The 26,594-nt window shown below is 44.0% G+C and overlaps 1 protein-coding gene across 1 annotated transcript in view; it reads right to left on the bottom strand.

The window, feature by feature from the left end:
- Positions 1-26,594, bottom strand: part of LOC126013659 (contactin-4) — a 669,197-nt gene that overhangs the window by 541,161 nt on the left and 101,442 nt on the right. Inside the window, exon 2 of the mRNA XM_049776827.1 lies at positions 14,735-14,790. The gene's annotated coding sequence lies outside the window, so the exon portion shown is untranslated. The remainder of the gene's footprint in view (positions 1-14,734; positions 14,791-26,594) is intronic.

Here is a 26,594-nt window from a genome sequence, read left to right as displayed (position 1 = left end):
GGAAGGAAGGGAAGGAGGAAGGAAGGGAGGGAGGAAGGACAGAGGGAGGAAGGAAGAAATGAAGGAGGGAGGGAGAAAGAAAGAAAGAAAGGAAGGAGGGAGGGAGGGAAAAGGGGAGGAAGGAAGAAGGAAGGGAGGAAGGAAGAAATGAAGGAGGGAGGGAGAAAGAAAGGAGGGAGGGAGGGAAGAAGGGAGGAAGGAGAAGGAAGGGAGGGAGGGAGGAAGGAAGGAAGGAGGGAGGGAGGGAGGGAGGGAGGGAGAAAAAGGGAGGGTACAGCCTGAATTGCCAATCACCTACTTTGATTCTTTGCATTTATCTCAAAAAAAGTAACAATAGAGCCTTTTCTTTTTCTTTCTTTCTTTCTTTCTTTCTTTCTTTCTTTCTTTCTTTCTTTCTTTCTTTCTTTCTTTCTTTCTTTCTTTCTTTCTTTCTTTCTTTCTTTCTTTCTTTCTCTCTCTCTCTCTCTCTCTCTCTCTTTCTCTCTTTCTCTCTTTCTCTCTTTCTCTCTTTCTTTCTTTCTTTCTTTCTTTCTTTCTTTCTTTCTTTCTTTCTTTCTTTCTTTCTTTCTTTCTTTCTTTCTTTCTTTTTTTTTTTTTTTTTCTTTCTTTCTTTCTTTCTTTCTTTCTTTCTTTCTTTCTTTTCTTTCTTTCTTTCAGTTTTTCAGCCACACCTGTTTGATGCTCAGGGGTTACTCCTGGCTAAGGGCTCAGAAATTGCCCCTGGCTTGAGGGGACCATATGGGATGCCGGGGGATCGAACCTCGGTCCTTCCTTGGCTAGCGATTGCATGGCAGACACCTTACCTCTAGCACCACCTCACTGGCCCTAATAAAGCCTTTTCTATACTTTTGTTGAAATAACAAATATTTTTATTGCCAAGAACTCAAGACTCGTCTAATCAGATTTTGCATAATTTTCCTTCTTTCTTCATAACTTATAAGAACAAATGCAGTGGAATATCTACTGACTTTATTTAGTTCCCTAGGGAGGCCTGAATTATAATTATTTGCCTGTCCTCCAGAAATTCAACAGAATAAGAACGGAGAATACTTTAGTTTGTTAGAAAATGCTAGGAACTCTTTAGAAATGACCCATTCAAGCTCACAGAAGAGAATTTTGAAAATGAGATTCTCTGGTCATTAATTTAAAAGATTCTGGTCCTTTCTTTCTATAGCCAAGAGATATGACAAAGCCAAGAAGGAACTCCCTAGCCATGGGCAGTCCAAAGGGGAGCCCAATAAGCCTGGTGAAGGGAAGATGGTGCAGGCCAAAGATGGTGCAGGCCAAAGAGAGAGCAGCCAAGGAAAAGGCATATCCCAAAAGCCAACAAACCTGGCAAAGTTTTGTGCCCCAAAGAAAATGGGGCACAAAAAACCACAAGATGTGAAGGCAGCCCAGTCTAAACCAATCACAGCCAAAATGAAGTCTCTCAAGAAAGGCTGCCAGACCATGAGCCCCAAGGCTAAGAAGGCATCCCCACAGACCAAAAACTGCCAGAAAGCCCAATCCCATAAGAAGCTAAAGGTCATGGGAAGGAGTAACAAGCAAGACACCAAGGACAAGAGCCAGAGCTCAAAGCCTAGAGTCAACAAAAGTGAACAGGACACAGCCACCCTGTTCAGAAAGGTGAAAGACTCCAGGGGCTGGTGCAAAGTCTCAAGCTAGAGCTTAATCTCTTCCCAAAGGGCAGTGGGCCCAGTGGGGGAGGGGCTGCACCTGCACCCCTGGCCAGGTAGAAGAGGCTGGGCATGAGCCCCAGGTTTCTTTGGAATAGAGAGTGGGAGCAGTGATGGAGATGATAGACAGCACTTCCTGACATTCTGGTGTCCTCCAACCCTGCACAGATACTAAATCTGTGAAAAAGAAAATCTGCATCTTGCCTTACATAGCTCCTGTTATAGGAGCTCAGGACAGCAGGGAGACCGAACAGTGTATGTCAGTGATGATTGCTGCAGTTGGCACCATGAGAAAGATGGTTCAGAATGGCAAGTGTGCCATGCTGCAAAGAAGCTGTCTTGTCCATGGCCTCTCTCTGCACATGTCCACAGAGAACAATGTACTTCCACTTGGCTGAGTTGGGCAGGCAGAAGCAGGCAGTGCCAGGGAAAAGTACAAAAGCTGGACAGACTCTCATGCCCAGAGCAATGAATCAAGTTGGAGATGCTCAGTAGGATGCAGCACCCCTGACTGCAGTCTATGTCCCAGCAGACAGTCAGATTTGGGCCTGCTGTGGTCCTATCCATGGAGGAGCTGGTTTGTAGATCCCTGTCGTCCTAACTCTAAGACCCAGCGCTGCATAGCAAGATCCTGCTCCCTTCCTTCCTGGGCCTGCTGGTATATTAACCAAGGTTTCTCAGCACTCACCTCATGGGGCACCTGCATCCTTCCAGGTTTTGGCTGTGGCAACTAGTGCTGCAGTGAGCACATGTCCTTTCTTTAGAAATTTCTCTGAGGGGCCGGCGAGGTGGCGCTAGAGGTAAGGTGTCTGCCTTACAAGCGCTAGCCAAGGAAAGGACCACGGTTCGATCCCCCGGTGTCCCATATGGTCCCCCCAAGCCAGGGGCAATTTCTGAGCGCGTAGCCAGGAGTAACCCCTGAGCATCTAACGGGTGTGGCCCGAAAAACCAAAAAAAAAAAAAAAAAAAAAAAAGAAATTTCTCTGAGAGGCCGATGGGTCAAATTTAATTTAAATTTTCTTGATAAATCTCCATTCTGTTTTCTACAGAACCTGAACAAGCTGCCAATCCTATCAGCAGTGATAAAAGCCAAGTTTTTACCACATCACACCAACATCTGGACCCGTGGGTATAGATAGACCTTTCTCACTGGAGGAAAATGCTATCTTCTAGAGGGAGAAATTGGGAAAATATAAACGGAGTTCTGCAAGCTGGCCTTGAACATAAAAGAATGTCTTTTGTTCAGAATCTTGTGTTTCTTTATGAGTACATGTTGAGCTGAGAAGAAAACATCTATGTCAAAACAACAGGTCTTGTAACCATTACTTTTGCATACCATTTGGATTACCGGCCACCTGGTAAATTTAATTGTCTGTGATAGATTAACCACATCCTGTTTCCCTGTATGTAGATTTTCTATAAAAGCTGTACAATAATTATCAATAAACAGATCTATTGCTTGACAATACTCTCCTGCTAGTGGTCTGTGTTTTGGGCTTGCAGTCTTCCCTCCTTTTCCTGAGTTCCAGCCTCACCTGGCTATTGGGCTGAAAGAGACCCTCTCTCCACCTTTGCACAGGCCAGGTCAGGGACCCTCCCTGGGTTAAGCCCAACACTATCTCATTGTCATTTTGATTTCCTTTTCATGTATAACGAGCAAGAAGAAACATTTTCAAAGGCCTGACTTCTTCTTGAGGGGAACCTAGGTCCACATACTCTCCATTGTTTTGGGGGGTTTATTTGGTATATGTTATTGTTGAATTCTGAAAGTACTTTACACACCTGAGAGACTTACATTCTGCAGATGGGAGACATGGGAGTCTCTCCTACCCCCTTAAATATTTTATCCCAGCCCCTGTTTCTATCATGGTACAAAATATGAGTTTGAAGCTACTACATTTCTTTATGTTTGCTTCACTTTATTGAGGGGCAGTGCTGAGTCTGTCGAAGCCTTCTGAAGTCCATGTCGGTCCAAGGCCAAACCTCCTACTGTCAAATGGCTTCCACTGGGCACTGAACCACCAGAGCTGCTTGGGACACAGAGTGTCAGCAGATCCTCAGTGTCTCATCCCAGATGCCTATCACAATGGCCAGAGGAGTACTTGTCCTGGCATCCTGTCAGCTCAAGCATCTATTATCACCAAACCATAGACACAGCTGAAGGGCAGCACCTCCAAAATGTGCCCCTCCAGGAAACAGATGGTACTGGCAGGATTCAAACCTGCCAAGGACTTTTACTATAAGAAACCAGAGATGATTCCTTTTCCAGGGCAGGATGGAAAAGCGCAGAACAACCAAATGCTTTGATCACACTATTATGTGATCACACCTGTACCGGGAACTTGTAACTCTCTGAGAGGTCACATGTCCACACAGCTACTGTGCTGCAGGACACAATCTTCCACCATTACCCGCTGTGCCAGTTCGCCAAAGGGCCTGCCTCTCCCAACCAGGTATACATGAGAAGATTCACCATCAGACTCAGGCATGGCGGTGCACCCATGAGATCTAGGACATAGACCAGACTGTACCAACAGAACCACAGAACTGACACATTGAACAGATGATGTCAGCAGAACCACAAAACTGAAACATCAGCCAGATAGTGCCAACAGAACCATAACACCAACACATCAACCAGATGATGCCACCAGAACTCTAGAACCAAAGCATTGAACAGAAGTACTATCAGAACATTGACCAGATGGTATGGTAATATCCCCACATCAATCTGATGATTCCATCAGAACCACAGAACCAATTCTTGAACTAGACATTGCCATTAGACTACAGAACAAACACATGAATCAGATGGTGTGGTTGGAGCTATGTGAAGGGCACTGAGCAGGACCCCAGCTTGTTCTGCTGGGCTCTTTGTACCATCCCTGGATCTCTGATTCACAGCTGCAAGGCTTGGCTGTAGCTGTAAAAGCATTTTCTTTTGCTTTCCCATGGTTGTCATTGTATGTTGACTGTCAGCTGGTTTCACAACTACAACTGATCTCAAAATAGGGCAAGAAGTCAAGTAGGAGAGACTGAAGGCTTTGCCTCAGCATGACTTGCCCCAATCTTACATTGTAGCTGGTCTGAATCCTCAACTGTCAAACTGGCATCCTGGGAATGAGCATCACACCTGGAAGAGGCTCTGCCCACTCCAGCACCATGGGGTATGATCTTATCAAAAATACTTAATTTCAATTATTCTAGAATACTCTAGAATAAACATTTACTTATTATGCTAATTATTTATTCTAATCACACACACACACACACACACACACACACACACACATGCTTACGCGTGGCTTTGAGCTCCACTCTTTGTGGAACCATATGCAACATATCCTATGTTGACCAGGTCAACAGCATGCAAAGTAAGTATGCTACCCACTGTACTATCTGTCTTGCATGCCAGAAAATATTTACCTAAGGAATTTGTATCTTGTTCCTAGATAAGGTAAATACTCCAGGAAAAGAGGGGAATGTCTTTGGACTTTGATTAAACCCCTCCTGGCATAGTGCTGGAGGAAGTTAGTTGTTTAGCCTGGCCTACCCTCGGCACAGATGCCACCTTTCAGGATATAGGTGCAGGCTGAGGTTCCAGGAGGAGGCAGGACATGCAAGGTCCGTCCCACAGAGCTTTTAGCAGATTGAAACAACTTCCTCTCTAGTCAGGCATCCCAAAGACAAAACTAAAATGACAGTGAAAGTCAAAGAAAATGATTGTGCTATGGCAGATGTTCCTTTATATTCATCAACAGACGATGTTGGAGGGGGGGAAAGGGTGTAATCTAGTCCTTCAACCACTGATGTTCCATAATTGGTTTATCAATGCCACAGGTAGAAACCATGCCTTTGTTTCTGCCTCAAACACAATAGCTGGGATTATTTTAAAAGCCTGTAGGCAAACAGCAGATACTCCCCTGTCCTGCAGAGCTCTCTCTGCTGAGTGCACAGGGGATGGTATTTTAAGGCTCTAAGGCAAGGCCTCACTCACTTAGAAGGATAAGGAGGATGGTAACTGCCTTCAGACCACAGGATCACGGACTAAGAATTACACTGTTTATTTTGCATTGAGAGAGTATGCGGCCTTTCTCACTGCAAAGGTCCTTAATAAATCCAGTTTTATTCTCCTCCATCCCCTTCAGTCCAAGTTACTCATCTTGTTGCTGGAAATATATTCTTAGCTGTCAAGCTTTTACTATCAATCAAGCATCTCTCTCTATCGTGGGCTCTGCTTAGAAAAAGCTTGGCTGATGAACAGATAAATCTGTCTTTCTCTATGTTTATGTTTACAGTACCTGCTGGAGCTGAACAGCAGACAAGGCATGTGAAGAGGCGCCAGGCATGCCATCATTTCTGTTGAAGGGACTACATGCCATGGGCCCACATGCTGAACAGAGTCTCTCCTGAGTGGGCGAAATCGGCAGACTGGTTCCCAGTCCCAGATCTGCTGTGACAGAGCAGATTGTCAGTAGAAACGCAACCCACCAGTTCATTCCACTGCTGTCTAAAATAAGAAGGGAGGTCATTCTCTCTCGAGCAACCTGGAGATTCTGGATATAGAGTGGAATCTGGCAGTCATTCCTATCCAGAGCCAGCCTGGGACAGCTGTAGGAGGAGCTAAGGGCCTGGTCATAAATGCAGAGTCCCAGGACCTGCAGGCCCACTGAGCCACATTGTTCTTCAGGAGGAACACCCCAGACAATGCTCAGGAATATGATTGTGGTATAGCAAACTTTCCCTCATCGCTCCAAGACAGGTGTTGTGTTCAGAGAGCACTCCCAGCTCTATACTCAGGGATCTGTGCAGACAGTCCTTGAGGATCACTCCTGGCTCTCTATTCAGGGATCATACGCGGTGAGGCTCAGGGGACCATATTTGGTGCCAGGGATTGAACCTGGGCCAACACCTTCCTCACTATATTTCTCTGGCCCAGGGTTTCCTTCTTAAAACAGATGTTAAATGTTGATACAGTGAAGTCTGAGATAGTTCCTGTTTAGTTAATAAGCTAGAATTCTGGGCAGGCACCTGACCCCTAGTCTAAGTCTTAGAAAGTGTAGACAGGCTTGGGATTCTTTGTAAAACTAATCAAGCCTTTAACATATGTAAACATCTCTTGGAAAATAAACTTCCTCTGCTGACTTAGTTAATAGGGAAACATCAAAAGAGTTCCCCAGTTTAGCATCTACATCTCCCTTCCACCTTTAATTTTTTTATTGATTAAATTTCTGTGATTTACAATACTGTGAATAATGGACTTTTAGGCACATAATTCCAATACCCACCCACTACTAGTGCACCCAGCCCCAAGTCCCTGCCTCTCAGCCCCTCTCCAACTCAGCAGTGTGGTTCAGTTCTCCCTCTTAGTCCTTGCTGTGCATTTGCATTCACTCCCTAGCACTGTTCTTGCACACAGTGGTGGGCCCAAACTGCCCAAGATTGCCCCTTCCCTCTCCTGTGGCTGGATTGGGGGAACCAGAAGCAAGTAAAAGCCCTGGATTCCACTACACCTAATTCCAGGTGGGAGCAGTGACATATATGCAGGCGCCCAGGAGGCAACTCTGGACCAGAAGAAGGGGCTAGCTGCTCCAAGGGTTTGCATCCTGAAGTATCTAAGAACTGAGTCTCTCAGAATGCATGCACAACTGCTGCAAAGAGGAGATAACTCTCTGCATGATGTCGCTGGGAGCCCCATGTCACTGATGCCCATGGCCAGGCTAAGCGTGAGATCCAAGTGTCCTCATGAGCATGCTCAAGAGTTCCAAGATAATCGGGACTTTGCTCTTTGTAGGGTTTGTGAGGACACAAAGGCTCAATGGTTCTGAACTGTGAAACTCAAGGCTCTTAGAGTCCAGGGTGTGGACACAATTCTGACTACAGTTACTTTCTACAGTTCTGATTGTAGGAAGGAGAATGTGCAGAGAGAATGCAAGGAAAAAAAAAAAGCAGCAGAGGCAAGAGCTGGCCACAAAGTAGCCCTGAAGCCAGAGGAACAGAAAGGACCATGGTGGCCCAGAAAACACCAGTGCCCATTCCAGTCCAGAGCAGTACCAGCTAGAGCTGGCAGAGACCTGGTCCCCTAACTGGCTGTCCTTGGCACAGAAGTTGGTATTCTGTTCCTCACAGCTGACACGGATCCCTGGAGTCCAGGATAGATTATAGAACCATTTCAGGGGCATGTCACATCAGGGTCAGAGAATCCAGGTCTCCTGCATGCATGGCCCCATACCTCCAGACTCAACTCATTCATTTTAAAGATAAATGTTTACAAAAGCAACATGATCCTGTTACAGTTGGCACAGTGAATCTCTGGATGGTAAAAAATAAAAGGGACCACTCCCTCAATGCCAGATATTCCTGAATCTGACCTTGCGGAGATGGACAAAATTCTATCTTGACACCTTGACACAGAGGTCAGGGATCAGCACAAAGGCAAAAGCTCTGCGACAAATAAGCAAGAAGTATGTAAGATGTGAACATTGGGGGCCGGAGAGAGGGCATGGAGGTAAGGCGTTTGTTTACCTTTCATGCAGAAGGTCATTGGTTCGAATCCCATATGGTCCCCCGTGCCTGCCAGGAGCAATTTCTGAGCATGGAGCCAGGAAAAACCCCTGAGCACTGCCGGGTGTGACCCAAAAACCACAAAAAAAAAAAAAAAAAAGATGTGAACACTGAACAGATGCCAGCTCTGGGCACCTAAACAAATTCAGATTCGGCAGTCACCCATCATGGAGGCAGAGAAACACTGTAGTCAAATCCTCACTCTCCAGAAAATGAACACATGTATGCCCAGACACTTGATGCTATTGAGCCTTCTACTTCTACCCGGGGCAATTTTAATTGCATTCCCCCTAATAATCTGTAAGCTTTTGAAATTGGAATTCCCAGCTTTGGTAAGAAGGTGGCAGTTGACAGGAAAGCTGGTCTGGCAGTCACACAGACCACATATAGGCAGGTGACTTCTTTACAGCCAAGGGAGCAGCTTAGCACAACACTCCCCCACAAAGCTCCTCAGAAGCTGAGCACAACTGGAAAAGATTAGGGTACAGCTAATGTTGGGACCCATTAATTGACCCCTACGTGCATAATCCCTCACAGATACTTAGGCTTCTTGAACACCCTCTACCCTTGCCTTAGTAAAAGTGTAAGTAGAAGCCAGCCCACCTCACAGAGATGCTGACGTAGAGGGGCCACCCTGAAGCATGGGGAAAAAATGGGACTGAAAACATCCAAATCCTCTTCTGGCTCTGCACCTCCCCTGCATGTGCTGCACCAATCAGAGTCCCTGACTGCTCATCTCATTTGCATACTGGGTCATTAATGAGGACCCAGTAGCCATCTAAGCCAGATAAGCAGGACCCAGAAGAGTCTTGCCTGGGTCTTCCAGGCCATAGAGCTTTAGACCCAGGACTTCTGAAATAATGTCCCCTGACTTCCTTCTATGAACTCCTCACCAACCACTTCTATTTGGCTTCAAGTGCCTAATGTTCCAGAGGACCACATGTGTGATAAAGAAGAAGAGGTAGGCAAGTATCTGACTCCCTCTGTGTGGCCTTCCAGCACCACACAGACAGATGGCTCAGTGTCATGTGTCAGGCAAGCACAACCTCACCCAACATCTGTGCCAGGCGTGCACTACCTCACTTTTCACCTAAGCTCTGTGTCAAGTGCACAGCCTCTCCAGGCTCTGTCTCTGCTTGACCTAGCAGTCTTGCCCATATTTCTTGTGGCAGAAGCTTGTCTTTCTGTGCGAGATAGGAATAAAGGCTGAAGCAAATGACTCCTGTGAACAGGAAGGAAAACCTGGCAATGCAGGGCAACAAAGCTGAGAATCCACACAGAGAATTCCTATTACAAAGTGATTGTCACAGATCATCAGCTTCACCCAAGTTTCAAGTTTCCCCTATTGTGGAGTGAGGCCTGGGTTTTTCGAACTGAGTTCCCACGAGTGAGATGTGGACATGACGGTGGCCTCTGCACAGAGTGGGCTCACCTATCATGCATAGATGAACTAGGTCTGCAGGCCACTATCAGAGGACAGAGTAAAACCTCTTCAGCGCCATATTGATAGGCACAACTGACCATTCCACATGAGCTGCCTATCGGGTAGCTGCTTAGCACCACACCATAAAGTGCAGTAAACACACCTCAAGCTTCAGCCAGCAATATGCTCCAGGAAACAGACATGGACAGGATTGTCCAGGACTCAGGCAATGTCTGGTCCTTTAGTTCCCTGCACGGCCTTCTGATCCACTTGGACCACAATGATCATACTGAGATCTCGCTCCTCTGGGAGTTTTGCAGCCTCATCACAGCTGCACTCCAGAGAGACTAAACCAACCAGCCACTCATTGTAGAAGATTCAGTCAAAAAAGTCAAAAAATTCCTTCTTTCTGACTATTCCAAGGGTGGGTTCAAGAAGACATGGAGGGCCTGGGGTCCAGCCCAGGATGATGATGCTGTGTCACGTGCTTAGGCGCAAGATAGTTTCTTTCCCTTAATGAGCCCAAGTGATCTGTGTGACCACCTCTTACCCAGATAAACACATTAGGAGGACTGTTATCCCTTTAGACTCTTTCTAAGTAACCCCTTACTAATGGTTTTTGTACTTGGTGGCTATTTTTCTTCCAAAAGAACAGAAGAGGTTAAGTGGATTATTCACCAGCTGTGTTCAGCACTTACTTCTAAACACCTGCATTTTCAAGCACTTCTGAACATGACTGAGGTGACCCTGTCTAGTACCCTTAGGACATGGTTAATCCATACCCCCATCAACCCCACTCCTAGAAGCTGCAGTTACATCTCCTCCTAAAGAGCCATTCTGCCTGAGGATACAGTTTCCTTTCATCTTATCTGATCGTTTATTTCAAAGTGGAGTAAAAGGCAAAATAACCAGGACCACTTCTCAGGCACTTGCGGCTCTCTGCCCTGGAAAGCAGCCAAGCGCCCACCTCACTTCAAAAGGGCCTAATGGGAGGAAGATAGGGAGGGAGCAAGGCCAGTTCCTACCTCCCTTTGCTGGCAGAAATGATGGTTCTTTCTCAGTCATAAGGGCACGTCCCCTTCCAGGGTTCCCCCAGATACTCAGGCCCAACTTCTCAAATTCTCAGAATGGCCCATCAGACAGTTTCACTGGGACTCAGTCAATTCCAGTGCTTGTTTACAAACTGACCCAGTCTTCACAAACACTATCCACCTCACCCCAAAGTAGAGACTTCACAGAGATTATCATCATTTTCTACCTTCTAACTTACGTGGAAGTCAAGGAATATAATGCTTAAAGCAATTCTCTTGCTTATGGCCAACACCTCCAGACACCCCATACGGTTCCCCAAGTCCCACCAGAAGTGGTCTCTGAGACCAGAGCAAAGGGTAAGCAGTGAGCATGCAAGGAATGCTTTCAGCCCCATCCCTAGCCCCTCTGCTCAGTTTTTTGGGTATCTGTTAGCCACTTGGCAATTTCTCACACCTTAGACTGTCTCTGTTTTAGAAATTACATATGCCTCAGTGAAAACATGACAAAGTAAACATAAAGTAAATTTTTGGAGTAATTTTTTTTCTTTACAATGAGGCCAATAGTGCCACATCACTTTGGAGTACTCTGAAAAGTCATTTAGGCAATCAACAAACCCATAGTACAAGTATTACCTCTCCAGACTTCTAATAGCAGAGCTAATTATCTTTCCATTCACAGTATTCTTTTGTTTTCTTTATATTTTTTGGTTTTTGGGTCACACCCAGCAGTGCTCAGGGGTTACTCCTGGCTCTATGCTCAGAAATCGCTCCTAGAAGGCTCGTGGGACCATATGGGATGCCGGGATTCGAACCACCATCCTTTTGCATGCAAGGCCTTACCTCCATGCTACTTCTCTGGCCCTCATACTTCTTTTTTTGATTCTATAGGATCAAAAGTCCCACCAGGACTGATGAAGCCAATTGTTATTAGGAATTTGGGTCTTTATCTTTTCCAGACCACCATACATACAGAAGATGCCAATCTTGAAAAGCTGAACTACAAACTGTAAACTTTACAGCCCCATGCTTAGGACAGTTTCAAAGGCCTTTTTTTTTAACAGAATTCTAAGGACATAACCTTCCCTACTTCTTACAGGTACAGTCACCTCCCAAACTGGTATTGGCATTGCTTTCCAATTAGAAGAAAGAATAGCTCAGAGGACATGGAGGAAGCTGGCAGGATGCTAATGTGAAGCTGAGCCTATTCTTCCTTGTAACCTTCATGTTGAACCTACACCTGAGCTGTCACATTTCAGAATTCCATTGGCCTCAGCTGAAAGGACAAGACAACATTTTGAGAACATTGCAGATGTGCAGCATGCTTCACTTGGTCAGAAGGACAATTCTGTGTGTCGCAAGTCTGGGAAGAGTGCTGCCATATCTTTTGCATATATGCATGGTGAGGGACAGAAAGACTGGCTTAGCTGGAAGTTGAAAGGCTCTGAGTACAAAGCAAAATCATGACTTATTCTTAGAAACACCTGTGATAGGAATGAGGCCCAGCCTTTGGAAATGTTAAATCCCTGTTCTCAGATAGATGAACAGAACCAGCTTGGCTCACACAGTGCATCTGCTAAACCTCTGGGTACCACCAGAGGAGGGTGTATGAGCAGCCACAGCCCCTCTCCTTCTGGAAGAGACAACAAGGAAAGACAAGCTAAAGAAGAAAGTCCAAACTGTGTCACTGTGTGTGAACCAAATTGTTTCAACGATGGCTGCTTGCCCTTTGCAAATGAAAAAGAATCACACGGTGGGAACAATAGAAACATCTATTTTGGTAGGTTGTTCTGACCCACTGGCACCCATTTCTCAAGTTACCCAACAGGGCATGAGTCACGCGTTCCCTGCAGAGACCTACTATGTCGGATTGTGGGACAATGGATATCAGAGCTGGTCCCTGGGACCTGGACTCCTGCTATCTAGCTTCTTCATTGAAAACATGACCAAAGGACAGTTGTCCAGAGTTTCAGTAGGGCTGAAGAAACTAAGCTCTCCCTTCTGTCTGTGGATACTGACCATGGGTATCCTAGTCTGCTGCTCCAGGGACTCTAAAGAGAAAAGGACACCGGCTCCAGAGTCCAGTAAGGTCATCTACTTTGTGTGTTTTCCTTACAGCGTAGAACCCAGAATGCTTAACCCAGGCAGGTGAAATACTATTAGACTTCCTTTAAAAAGTCACACTAAAAAGTGTTGTTCAAGCAAAGATGGGAGAAGTAGCTACAACAAGAGAACAAAATGCTGAAGAAAGAAGGAATAGAGACAGAAAAGCAAGAGAAAACAAGCTGAACACCTGAAAGAATTCCAAGCTGTGGGGTCTAAAACAGAGGACAAGGATCAAGGTAATTTTCTTGTATCTTCTCAATTGTGAATCCCCAGATATAGTGCCAAAGATGTTTTGATGTAACTTCAGTATAGAGCCAAGAATAACCTCTGAGTACTGCTAAATGTAGTTCTACCAATCCTCCCATACCCCTAAAAAAAAGGGGGAAATTCAAACTTCAAATTGGACAGTTTAAGTGTCAAGAAACTTGCTTTGTAGGCACTAGCCTGGGTTCATTTCTGGTACCTCACATAGTCCTGAGCCTTTTAAGACTGATCCCTGAACTTAGAGCCAGACATGAGCCCTGAGCACTGCTGGTTTGGTCCCCAAATTAAAGAACACCCAAACAATAACAGCAACAACAGGAAAACCAAGAGAGATGAGTTTCAAGTGGACCAGTTTCACAGAGGTTCTGAGCACAAGTTAATGGCCAGTGTGTGTATGTTCCAAAACTCCAGAACACAACCTTGTCACAAGAAGCAGCCCAGCTGCATTACACTCAGAAGGATGGTGTGGGAGCTCCCCAACCAAATCCAGAACCCCTATTATGGCTGCACCAGTTCCCACCCAGGATTGCAGCTCCAAGAAGCCAAGATTCACTGGGAAAAACTCCTTCTGTGGCTGGTAGAAGAAAAAGAAAAAACAGGTCACAGAACAACATTCTTTCCTCAGAGCTGAAAATATTTTTCCTGGAGTCAAAATCAAATGGGAATCTCCACCTATCTGTGCTCCTTGGACTAAGTAACTGGATCTTCACTTCTGTCTCTTGTTTTGAATGAACAGAAGGGAAAGTACTGCAGCTCCTGAGCAAGTAAGCACATTATGGGCTCAGGCAGACTGAACTCTCCACCCAAGCCTCAGCGGCTTTTCCAGGAACCATGTCAGCTTTGAGAACTGTCAAAGAGGCCCCTCAGGGTGAAATATGTTCAGAACCCAACTATAAAAGAATCAGCATCCTGACCTGGAATGGCTTTGTGGAGATTTACGAGATTGCTGTGAAGTTCCCATACGCCATGGCCAGTGGAAGGGGTTATTATGCCAAGAAGGGACTTTAACAGGGGAGCAATAGGGTAAGACATAGGTGACAGCAAGCTATGTGGGGGTTCACACTTCCAGAAGACACCTAACTTCTGGGGAACATGGACCAGCAGTCAAAAGCAAATTGGGCTCCATGATGGAGCAGATGGCAGTACAGGTTCTGCTGGTGACACCATCAGCACTGCCACATGATGTTGGAAGGTCTACATGAAAGCTCCATGTTTCAGGGACCCCAAAATCACCTAAGTAAATGGAGAGATCCACTTACCTCTCCATGTATACATGGTTTGCAATGGAGACAGACACTCAGACACTAGTAAGGAAGACACATACAAATGTGGTACTGAGTCTTGGCTCCTGAAAAAAATCTGGGCAGGTGTATACTGTCCATAAGATCTGACCCATCAGGTCAGACCTTCCTAGCTTCCTAACTTGTGGCTTCCTTACTCTGTAACCTGACAGCTTCATTGTCATCCTGAGGCCACTATCTACTGCAAATCACTTTAAAGCACAATGCTCACACCCTGCCATGAGTGTGCAGCTTTCTGAACTTGCACCTGAGAAGAACCTGGGCAAAGCCTTTGTACCCATGTCGGGGAAAGGCTGCTCTGGGAGTTTCCATGGGAACCATAGATATATGTCAGCTATGCAGTGGAGCCTAAGCTCATTCCAGGATGCTTACTTTTCAGTACACTTCTTGGGGCCACATGCTGAGGGCAGATTCTGTGTGGAGGGTTCCTGCAAAAAAGACCACAGATACACATATAAATACAGTACAGTATAAATGGGGATGAGCAGCCTGGCTTGCTGCTGTGCCTTAGCAAGCCTATCCCCATCTAAAAGCTCAGGAAGAGAGAAGGGAGATAAAAGCACTGAGTGGGTTCCTGCAGGAGCCTGGCACAAGGCTGGTCCTACCCAGCTCCCCCAGCTGCTCCCACAGCTGCACCCCAACACAGTAGTCCCCATGGAGGGCTAGGCTGAATCTGTTTATGCCCAAGGCATAAATGTTAATGCTATTGCAGAGCAGGTCACTACTAACTAAAGCTGCAAGTTCAACGTTGATTGTAAAATAACTTCCTTTGTGAAAGCAACTTTTTTCCTGAAGTAAAAGGTTTTCTTTCCTTGAAAAGAAAATGTAAGATTGCTCCAAGCGCTGAAACAATAGTAGTGGGGAGGGTATTTGTCTTGCATGTGGCTAACCTGGTTCAACCCCCAACACCCCATATGGTTTCCCTGAGCACTTCCAGGAGTGATCCCTAATCACAGAACCAAAAGTTCTTGAACATCACTGGGTGTGGCCGCATAACAAAAATAAACAAACACAAAAACAGGAGTAAATCTTGAGCACAGCTGGGAGTGACCCGAAAACAAACAAACAAAAAGGGAAAAAGAATGTATAGTATAGTAGGGCATTTTTGCATTGCACTCAGCCAATCTTGGTTCTATTCCTGACATTCCATATGGTCCCCAAGCCTGCCAGGAGTAATTTCTGAGCACAGAACCAGGTGTAATCCTTGAGCGCCACTAGGTGCTCACAAAAAGAAAAGAAAATGTACACCCAATATTTCCAATAATGTATATATTCATCTATTCTTTGTTATGTATATGTATCTTTTCACTTAAGTTTTTACCATAGGTAACTCTTGAATAATGTAACTGTCTTTTTTTTATGATTTTTTTTTGGGGGGCACACCTGGCGATGCTCAGGGGTTACTCCTGGCTGTCTGCTCAGAAATAGCTCCTGGCAGGCACGGGGGACCATATGGGACACCGGGATTCGAACCAACCACCTTTGGTCCTGGATCGGCTGCTGCTTGCAAGGCAAACGCTGCTGTGCTATCTCTCAGGGCCCAATGTAACGGTCTTATAATTTTAATATGCGAAACTTTTGCTTTATGAGTGAAGCTTTATATATATATATATATATGTTTACATATATATAAAATATAGAGAGGCCACTCAGAAATATCTTTAATCATACAAGTCTAGTCTGATTTATATTTAAATATAGCATAATTGATTGGGATAGATATTATATTTCCTTGATTAGCTATAAATAATCATTGCTTCTTAAGCGTATGCTACCCTGTGCCCACAGATTAATAATAATTCATCACTGTGTTAAATATACAACTACTTTTACTTTCAAGTGGATTTTAATGATGCCTTGAAGATAAAAACCAAACGTGTGTGTTTTTAATATCCTTTATACAGATATAAACATATATTTCTTCTATTTTCTCACATAGTCCCCCCAGTAAAGGAACACAAATGATCCTGACCAAACTAAAGAGGTCTCTCCTGGGACATGGAAAGAATCATCTGTTCAAGCCAACAACAACCTTACATAGATCAGGTATTTTAGATGAATTGCCTCATGGTGTGAGCTGGCATGAAGCAGCTAGTCACACTGCAGTACACTCAGACCTTTTGTCTCCCTTAAAGGGCATCCACAGAGCATTGCTAAGACTATTTAGAAGAACTAACAAAACACACATCTCCAATTTGCATAGAAATAACAATGGTTCAAATTATCATAACACAAAAATCACACTAGTCATGAATTTATGGTTTGTGTTCTTTTGGGGGAATGACAACTGGCAGTGCTCAGGGCTCACTTTTGGCAGAAATCAGAGACTATGTGGTGCTAGGGACCAAAACCAGGTCAGTGTAGTGCAAGGCAAGTGCCTTACCCTGGCATGTGCACTATCTCCCCAGCTCTAGAATTGATGCTAGAATAAGTTCCGAGGCTCCCCTCTGGAATTAGGCTCACCTTGAAGGCATCTGAGTTAGATGTGGATTGAAAACAGTTGGAGACAAATGCAGTTGCCATGTCTGCATTTGGCTAGCTCCATACTTAATCGGTTCTTGAAAAAAATGTAAATCAAGTTGTGAAATATCCACCAAACTGGCCACACAAGTGAAAGCTGGCAAAATCAAGAGGAGAGAATAGGACATGTCTCTGCCCTGTCAAAGCCACCCCTGGTGCACCCACCATCCATATTTGCCAATTTGCCAAGGGCTCTTCTTCACCACTCATCTACAGTTTTCTACAGATACCATCTGACCAAAACTTCAGGTTTACCAGTATTGGGGCTGACAAAACCCAGAGCTTTTTTTTGGGAGAAACTGAGAGCACACTTCCACTACCTTCTTATACTTAGGAAACCCTGGAATCTGAAACCATGATTTAAAATAAACAAACAAACAAACAAACAAAATTTCAGTTTCAGAGCAGTGGCTGAAATTCCCGGATAATTCTATTTTTTGTCATCCCATAGGAATACATTTATTTAGACAGCAATGTGTATCCGAAGTCACCTACTGTTCATAAAAATAAAAATAACAGATTTATCAAATAGCAACAAATTTACTAAACCTTCTAATAATGGCTTAATAACCTAATTGCAAAAACGAGTAACTTTCACAAATTTTCTTGTTGCTATACTCTTTTTTAACCTTTTCTTCTTTTTTTCTTTTTTACTATTTTCTCTCTTACAAGGAAACAGATATTATAATTAATTATTTCAATGTCAAATATATGCTACATGGCCTTATAAATAAAAAAAATTAAAGAAAAGAAAAGATCAAAAAGTAACCAGTGGGAGCAGGGCAAAGGCTGAGTGGGAAGAGGAAGAGGAGGGACTGAAACTACCAACATTCTGGAATGATCTACCTAACAGGAGTCTGCAGAGTTCCAAAGTGGAAGTTTTTGAATGTACCCATGGCAGAATGCTGGCATGGGGCATAAAATCACTATCTTCAAGACAATCTAAGATTTTACAAGAATCAGGAGAAATGAGAAAGCCTTAGGACAAGCCCATCCCCAAACCCTGTGGAAAGCAAAGGGTCAGGAAGCTGAGAAACAAAGGACAGCAATATTCATTCCTGCTTTCCAGGGGCATCTCAGAGTGCTATTGTGTATGTGTTATTCCTAAGTAGCCACTTCTGGGTTCAGCACGTTTCCCTACGAGAGGTTTCTGGATGACAATGAACCCAGCAAGCCAAGTTTTCTGCACATCACATGAACGCCCAGCTCTGAGACCATAGAAACTGGAGGGAACAGGGGAGAGCAAAGTGATAGACCCCACATGCCTTGGAACTGTGTTCATAGCCAGGGGGTTCCATTTAGTGCATATCAGCAAACCCAAGGCTTGCACTAGCCCAGTCACAGGGGATAAAACCAATATTTCCATAACAGGGTGTAAAATAAAATCCATAAGTTGTGAGATCAATCCAGGCAACGTATTACTTCCTTTGGGGGGCCATGCCCAGCAGTGCTCAGGGGTTACTCCTGGCTTTATGCTCAGAAATTACTCCTGGCAGGCTTGGGGCATCGTCTGGGTTTGTGGGAATCAAACCTGGGTCTGCTGTCTAAGGAAAATGCCCTTCCCACTGTGCTATTTCTCCAGCCAGCCCCAAGGCATTGTATTTCTAAACCCCACACAGCTGGGTCTGAAGAAGCAGGGTAACTGCAAAGAAATAATAAGCTAAGCCAGTCAGGAAAGTCAAGGAGTCAGTGGCTTCTTGTGGCTTCTTCCTAGTGCTCCAAACACCAAGCCAAAATTGACTTTTCTTTATTATATCAATACCCATCCACCAGGAGGGGGAAGGTAGAGAGTGAGACAAAAGTACTTATCTAGTGGGTTTTTACATATCAAAGGAAAAGGTTTAAGGAAAGAGGAAGTTGGGGGAGCCAGATACTAAGCAAGCATGGGATTGGGTCCCATATGCAACATTGTACACCATGTGGCCTCAAATAAAAGATTTGAAAACTCATAAATCTCCAGGAAGTTAAGAATAAGCAGGTTCCCCTTCTTCAAGTAATCAACATGGGGGCTCATGATCAATTCATTTCAAAAATAAATGTATGACTTATTATCAATAAATACTTGATTTTCACACCTGTTCTTATATCCAAGGTTAAATGGAATTTCTCGGGGATAAAAGAATTTATGCAACTAGGAAGGGGAGGTGTCTAACTGATGGATACAATTCATTCAATGAACATAAAACATAAACTTATTTCAAAACAGATTCTTGAAAAGTAGCACAACCCTAGGAGCCAGATGTTTCAACTGACCAGCTTCAAACCTGATACCCTATAAAACTCCTCAAGCACTCTCAGGAAAGATTCTTGAGCACAGCCAGGTGTGGACCCCCCTCCAAACACAAAGAAGTGAGCAAACCTAGGGACCCACAGTTTGAAAAGCTGAGAAAGGAACTGCTTGTAAAACCTTTCAAGTCTGCAGCCATTTCTACATTAAGGACAGACACCTATGACAACAGGCCAATGTAGGAGAATGATGGCACATTGGATGGCACACTGGTGACCAAAGGGTTACCACTGTCTCTTCTTTCCTCACTCACATAGAAGCATGGTTAGAGGGGGATACTGTGATGTTGCGCAGATCCCAGCAGGCACCCAGATGCAGTCAAGCAGAAGATTTGTTCCCTCTGCTCACAGGTGCTCACTCTGCTCTAAGCCCCCAGCACTCAGCTGAGGAAGCCATGGTTGAGAACTCTGGATATTAGCTCTAACGGGATCCGGAGACAAGCCTCACTAACTATTTAACCCACTACAGTCCAAGAAATAAGTGCCTTGCCAAGTGATGGAAGACATAAATGATGGGCTGCACAGACTCTGAGTGATCCAGCTGAGAGCACTTATAATGATTCTATTATTTGAAACGGAAACAAGAGCAGAAGGCCCATAGGAAAGTTCAGCAACTCTTCAGAACAGTTCTGGGCCTTGCTCCACTCTGCCCTGTAGACTGCAGTTCACCAGGGGGAACCTTGGTATCCATCTCACAGGGGAGCATGGGACCAGGGCTTAGATACCCCGAATCCTGACAGAATAGAAGGGAAGTGCACAGAGCTAAGAGATGCTGGGCCCACTCTGTAATCATCTTGGAACCCCAGACACTGACCCAGGGAAACCAGAATTCAAGTGCCTGGCTTGGGAAAGGACCACTGCCCACTAACTCGGGCCAACAGGTCATGGCTCTCTAAGTCCCACTGGCCCTACACTGATAAAGGTGATTTCATTTCCCAGCCACAAAACAGGCAGCTGGAGCCCTTCATGGTTCTGGAGTGACAAGTGGGAAGAACAGCAGGGATGGGGGCCAGGCTCTGCTTGCGGTGTCCATCAGTATTTACAGTGTTTCTTCCAGGAACTTGAAATGAGACAAGGAGAAAGCATTTCTCAAGTGCCCCATGCTGACTAGCCTGTGGGGAGAGAGATGGCCCAAGGAAAGCCCAAAGCAAGTTTCCAAATGTACCTAAACTGCTCATAGCAATACAGTCCAGCTTAGGCCAAGAGTTCTGGGCTATGCAGAGGTAAGGTGAATGTGGGGTTACACCATAGCAGGGATATGGAATCCTGCAGGGTTGGGACTGATAGAAAAAGAATATCTGCATCTAGTGAAAAGAGAGGAATTGCCCAGATGCCAATACATTATTGTGCCAATACCCACAACACAGATTATCCTGCACACTCCCCATTATCTGGCATACACCCCATTATACAGATCCCTTCTTTGTGCAGATCCTGACACTATATTGATGCAGTATAAAGGATTCCTCATACTGCTCATGATTACACACGATCCTCCAGATACAATGCAAGATCCTCCACACAACATAGGTCTACTGCACACTACATAGTACTCAGGACCCCAAACACTACAGGATCCAGCAAAATATACAGGATTACATACTCTGAAATAACCATGGCATAATGATCCCAGCTTATTGGCATTACTTGCAAGCAGAGGAAGCTTAACATTTGAATGTCCCTAAAGAGCAATGGGGGTTGCCAGTGTCATCAGATATTCTTTTATTACCCTGGAGAATGCACAGCAATGAAACAGGATAAAGGAGATAAAAGGGAATATTTTACAACTTACTGAATTGAGCCACATACTCAATTTCTAGGATTGTTTTTCAATCTACTTCTGAAGTAAATAAATTTATAAATCCATGCACAAATATTTAGAGAATGCAAAGATTTCCTAGTCAGTGGGGTATTGCTTTACCCTCCTAAAACGAGGTGCATCCACATGTGCACACTTACACACAAATAAATGCATACCACCCACAGGCTTATGAATGCCTGAGTATTAATTTTCATTCTCTTTCTCTCTTTATCCCTCTCTCTTGCTCCCTCCTCTTTTTTTCTCTCTCCCTCTCTTCCTTCTTCCTTCCCTCCTTCCCAGGATAATCACACAGCTTTTCCAGGACCCTGCACTCTTGGTGCAGGTCCACAGAAATTTTGTGAAAGGTAAAAAAGAGGTTTAAACATAGGATAAAGTCTTGTGTCATCAGCATGGGTCTCTCTCTTGACTGTGATTTCCAGAACCACCTTCATACTGTACTATCTGGGACCCAGACAATATCATGAGTCTACTCTAAAGTTCAGGTTCTGCTCCACGGAATAAACCATGCCTACATCCAGACTTGTGGAGGACCAAATAAGACACTGCAGGAGTTCTCAGACCAAAGAGCTTTTATAAAACATGCTCAATCTCTCTGCACAGGCAATCTTGGCCAAATATATTTCCCGGATGTTTTCCTTTATCTTCTGAAAAAAAGTATATGTTTTTTCACTCTGTATTATGTAAAGTTAAAAAAAAAGCTCAAATATTATAGAACAGAAAGCTCATATTAAAGATAATATAGTTCTATTAAAGAGAAAAAACACAACAACAAAAATCACATCCAATTATGCCTTTTTAGTCTAATGGGTCACCATGTCCTATTATGTTACTAAATGGCATATGTAATAAAATATTAGCAGATGATTACGAATCAGTGAAGCATATAAACAGAGTTCTCATAGCTTCCTACTGAAATGGATTTCGGTGGCTACCATCTGACAAGCATTCTGACCTTCCTATTAAGAAACACCTAAGTGTTTGCTTTTGTACAGAATAAAAACAGACACACAGATCAATAGAACAGAAGTGACATCCCGGAGATAAAACCATGCATGTATGGGCAGCTAATTTTCAACAAAGAAGATGAGAATACATACAGAGATACCACACAGGGTGGTAGACATCCTAGATAGCCAAGGTCAAGGATGCCAGTGGACCAAGGTATTCAGAACACCATACCAACCTGCAATGACAATGCCCACTGAGGACAGATTAGGCATGCACTTGAAGGTCCAGGACATGCAGAAGAGAAACATCTCCTGGGAGGAAAGGAACAAAAATAAATAGGACAATGTCCATTTGAAAAACTCAGCAGAAAAACTGGAGAAGAATGCAATGGGAAATGAGAAAAATACATTTTCTTTGCATGCAGTCAATCCAAGACTTCATCCCTGACATCCAATATGGTCTTCAAAGCCCACCAGTAGTGATCTGGAAGCACAGAGCATGAATTAAATCTTGAGCACAGCCAGATATGACCCCCCCCCAATAAAAGAATTAAAAACTCCAATAGGTGTCAAGGGTTTCAAGTATATGGGTGATGTAGCAGGCTGGTCTATCTATATTTCCAACAACACTAAAAACAGGAGACAAACTACAATCTAGGTGAACAGTGAGCCTGTCACGAGGTGGGGGAAGGGTAAGGGGATCCAGGAGACACTGGTGAAGGGACTGGTGCTGTGATATTGTGGGCCTGAATAACATAAAATTATATAGTAACAACCAGGAATAACTGTAAAAGTTTGTTAATTCAGCAAGTAAACATAACCCAGTTAAAAAGGACCCGGGACATGAGAGGACTCTCTGCAGAGAAGACACTGAACTGGTCCACAGGCCACAAAAGTCTTCATCTCTTATCTGAAAAGATACAAATCAAACCACAATGTCACGACACCTCACCCCTGAGGGAGATGATGCTCCCACAAATATGAGAAGCAAAAAAATGTTGGATGGGATGAGAGAAGGTGATCAGATCTGGGTTGTGAGAAAGGTAAAATGGTGCAGCCTGAGAAAACAGAGATGCAGATGCAACAAATCTGAAAACAGAAAAGTCACTGGAGCAAAGTAATGGGATGTATCTGAGGACCAGAGTCAAGGGAGACAAAAATGGCCCATGACCATCATGGTAGCAACAGAGAGACAAAGGTGGCCCACAACCAACATGAGGCAGCACTATCCACAAGAGACAAGAACAGACACAAAGAGAGAAGCCTCTGGACGCTGAGACCCAGTTCCCAAACAGAAGGCAGCAGCTCCAAACTAATACTCTTATATTAGCACCTAGATTTTTTTGTTTCTTTCTTTTAAAGGATTTGTTTTCTATTGTGTTCCCCTCACAGATAAAGACACCAGAATTCAGCAGGGGCGAGGGCACTGGCTTCACTACACTCAATTGATGTGAATCTGCACTATGGCCCCAGCAGCAAAACTCCCTGGGCTGAACAGGAGGCTCAAGTGTCCTAGGAGGGGTCTAGTCATGGTTGTACAGTAAGATAGGGGGATTTAAGGCCCTGTCCTAAGGAGGGAAGTCAAGTGGGGTAGGAGAGGTGGGGGAAATACTATAGAGAAATGGCAGGAAAAAGGACACTGGAGTCATCTATTGAGAAAAAAAAAAAAGCTCCAACTCAACAGTTTTGTGGTCACAGACACCTGTTAGCAAGAACTTCAAAAACCAGTTCCAAACAGCCGTGGGAGCATGCCCAGTGGAAAGAACTCTGACTTTATTTCAGTCTTCTCTTTATTAATCCCCAAATGCATGTTAACTTACATGCCCCTAGCTGCATAATTGATACTAACAATACATGTGGCCTCTGAGCACTATGCTATACTTATATGCCACTACATCCGCCCACATTGTCCCTGGGTCACCCCTCATGCTTATTTCTCCCCCTAGCTTATCCTAAAGGACTATATAGCCTTCTTCTGTTAAGCTACATGATTTTTACCTGGACTTCCTCTGACAAAGAAGCTAAATGCAACAGGGCATCATCCCTAAGGACCTTCATCACAGGGTTATGAATATTGCTTGAAAGGTCCCAAAAAATCAGTAGAAAAGGCTTGAGTAGTCAGAGAATGTTCCCCAGACATACAAGTACCTAATTTTTTCTAAAGGAGCAAGAAATCTTAAATGGAGCAAGGAAAACCTCTTGAACAAGAGGTATTGGTACAACTGGCTAGCCACTTGCAAAAAAGCGAACATAGAGCCCCAGTTAACACCATGTATGAAACTAAAATCTAAATGGATTAAAGACCTTGATATCAGACCTGAAATCATAAGGTATATAGAACAATACTTAGGTAAAACACTCTATGACATTGAGACTAAAGGCATCCTTAAGGAGGAAACAACACTCTCTAAACAAGTGGAAGCACAGATAAACAGATGGGACTATATTAAGCTGAGAAGCTTCTGCACCTCAAAGGAAATAGTGCCCAGGATACAAGAGCCATCCACTGAGTCGGAGAAACTATTCACCCAATACCCATCAGATAAGGGGCTAATATCCAAAATATACAAGGCAGAAATTTACAAGAAAAAAAATCTAACCCCATCAAAAAAATGGGGAGAAGAAATGAAAAGACACTTTTTCAAAGAAGAAATACAAATGGCCAAAAGACACATGAAAAAAATGCTCCACATTAGTAATCATCAGGGATTTGCAAATCAAAACAACTATGAGGTACCATCTCATACCACAGATATTGGCGCACATAACAAAGAATGAGAGCAACCAGTGCTGGCGGGGATGTGGAGAGAAAGGAACTCTTATCCATTGCTGGTGGGAATGCCATATGGTCCAACTTTTATGGAAAGCAATATGGAAATTCCTGCAAAAACTGGAAATTGAGCTCCCATACAGTCCAGTTATACCACTCCTAGGGATATACCCTAGGAACACAAAAATACATTACAAAAATCCCTTCCTTACACCTATATTCATTGCAGCACTTTTTTTACCATAACAAGACTCTGGAAACAACCAAGATGCTCTTCAACAGATGATTGGCTAAAGAAACTGTGGTACATATGCACAATGAAATATTATGCAGCCATCAGGAGAGATGAAGTCATGAAATTTTCCTATACATGGATATACATGCAATCTATTATGCTGAATGAAATAAGGCAGAGGGAGAGATTTAGACATAGAATAGTCTCACTCATCTATAGGTTTTAAGAAAAATAAAAGACAGTTTTGCAATAATTCTCATAGACAAAAGAGAGGAGGGCTAGAAGGTCCAGCACACAAAGAGTGGTGAGTGCAATCAGAGAAATAACTGCACTGAGAACTATCATAACAATGTGAATGAATAAAGGAAGTGGAAAGCGTGTCTAGAGCACAGGCAAGGTTGGGGTGGAGAGGAGGGAGATTCGGGACATTGGTGATGGGAATGTTGCACTGGTGAAGGGGAGTGTTCTTTACATGACTGAAACCCAACGACAATCATATTTGTAATCAAGGTGTTTAAATAAAGATATTAAAAAATTAATAGAAAAAAGAAAGGTCCCAAAAAGGAGTCATGATGTAGTTCAAAGGGCTTAAGTTCATGCTTTGCATATGTTCCATGTTCAATCACTGGCACCACTGAATACTGAACCAGGAGCACCCTCCAAGCACAGCTTGATCAAAAACCTAACAAAGGAGCAGAACTAGACACACAGAATCAAGTTTACACTTTTACCCATTGTTATTTCTTTTTAGACCACAGGCAGCAATGCATAGGGCTTATTCCTGGCTCTGTACTCAAGTATCACTCCTGGTTGACTATGGGGACCCTATGGGGTGCCAAGGATGGAACCTGGATCAACTGCATGCAAGACAAGTGTCTTACTCACATTACCTGCTTTTGGTACTCAAATTTTACCCATTTTCAAAGGTGTATTTCAGTGCCACTAAATCATAAAGCTGAGTAAGCATGATAATCATCTCTAGAATGTTCTATAATGTCCAGGCTCCACATGCTAAACACTGCTTGCCCTGCCAGTTCTGAATCTCATACCTTAGGCATTTCACACACATGGGCTCAGCATAGATATGCCCTTTCTGCTGGATTTTGCCAGCACAGTTTCACCCATGTTGTTGTAGTATTCAAAATCTGTTGCTGGTAGTGCTGGGATCCAGTGAGAAACATCCACATGCATGGCATTGTGCTGGCAGCATGCTACATTCCTGCATCAGCCACCCCCACCAGCTGAGCTTTGTCCACAGAGCACATTTTGCATCTGCAAAATTCATCATAATTAGCTGAAGAAGAGGAGCCTTTATGGTGGGGGAGACAAAGAGACAAAGGGCACTATATGAACACCTGCTTGTCTATTTCAATTCTAAACATATTTGTTCATTTAAAAGCAAAGCTATAAAGCTTTAAAATGCTCTTGCAGTGCCTTGTCCTCTGAGGCCACTGGACCATTTGGTGCCAAGCACCAAGAGACATAGAGGTGCAGATGATCCCAAATGGAAACATCATGGCCAACGGAATGTGGAGATCTTCAGAAGTACAGTTGCAAGTAGTTGCCATGGTGACACACTTTCCTGCACATAGCCTTCCCCCATGACTAGTATTAGGAATAGGCCTGAGCCCAGATGTCAGACACACAAGAAG

The sequence above is a fragment of the Suncus etruscus genome, chromosome 7 (genome assembly GCF_024139225.1).
Source record: "Suncus etruscus isolate mSunEtr1 chromosome 7, mSunEtr1.pri.cur, whole genome shotgun sequence".
Lineage (NCBI taxonomy): Eukaryota > Metazoa > Chordata > Mammalia > Eulipotyphla > Soricidae > Suncus > Suncus etruscus.
This window is presented reverse-complemented; position numbering and strand designations above follow the sequence as displayed.